Genomic DNA, 1,028 nt, shown 5'->3' with positions numbered 1-1,028 from the left:
CTTTCTTTCTTTCTCCCTTCCTTCCTTCCTTCCTTCCTTCCTTCCTTCCTTCCTTCCTTCCTTCCTTCCTTCCTTCCTCCCTCCCTCTCTCCCTCTCTCCCTCCTTCCCTCCCTCCCTCCCCCTCTCTTTCTCTCCCCACCTCTCTCTTTCTTTCTTTTTAAGATTTTATTTGTTATGTGTAAGTACACCGTAGCTGTCTTCAGACACACCAGAAGAAGGCATCAGATCTCATTATAGATGGTTGTGAGCCACCATGTGGCTGCTGGGATTTGAACTCAGGACCTCTGGAAGAGCAGTCAGTGCTCTTAACCACTGAGCCATCTCTCTAGCCCCTAAAATTCAGTTTCTAATAAAGAATTGCATATCAAAAGTTAATAGGAATAGAGCTTTTTTAGGAAGTAAGAAATACTCTTCTGGCATTGGGATGCAAAGTTCTCATCTTTGCTGGGCGAGTCCTATTTCTGACCACATTTTCTAGCTTGAGTTTTTTTTTTGTTTGTTGTTTTTTAAAGATTTATTTATTATGCAGTGATCGGGCCACCATGTGGATTCTGGGAATTGAACTCAGGACCTCTGAAAGAGCAGCCAGTGCTCTTAACCACTGAGCCATCTCTAGTTCCTGGCTTGAAATTTTAAATTATATTTTTGGGTGTATGAGTGTTTTGAATGTATGTGGGTCTGTGTACCACGTGTGTGCCTGGTACTGGCAGAGGCCAGAAAATGGTGTCAGAGCTCCTGGGACTGAGTTGTAGGGCTTCCGCCTGGATGCAGGCCTCTTAACAAAGCATCATTGTTGCCGGCAGTTTGCAAGGTGAGGTGGCAACACGTGGAGGGCCCTCTGAGTAGGGGCATTCAAGGAGGTCACCCTCAAGGGCCGAGAGCCGGGAGGAACCGTAGGTCCTCAATTCTGCACAAATGGGAGATGTCTGCTCCTTCTTTTTTTTTTTTTTTTTTGGTTTTTCGAGACAGGGTTTCTCTGTAGCCCCGGCTGTCCTGGAACTCACTTTGTAGACCAGGCTGGCCTCGA

The 1,028-nt window shown here is 46.3% G+C and overlaps 1 protein-coding gene across 5 annotated transcripts in view; it reads left to right on the top strand.

Annotated features, from left to right (window-relative positions):
- Klhl3 (kelch like family member 3) overlaps positions 1–1,028 on the top strand; it is a 118,529-nt gene that overhangs the window by 27,430 nt on the left and 90,071 nt on the right. The gene's annotated exons all lie outside the window — the stretch shown is intronic.

Source organism: Mus caroli, chromosome 13 (assembly GCF_900094665.2).
Source record: "Mus caroli chromosome 13, CAROLI_EIJ_v1.1, whole genome shotgun sequence".
NCBI classification, from domain to species: Eukaryota; Metazoa; Chordata; class Mammalia; order Rodentia; family Muridae; genus Mus; species Mus caroli.
The sequence above is the reverse complement of the archived record's forward strand: the minus strand, read 5'-3'. Positions and strand labels throughout refer to the sequence as shown.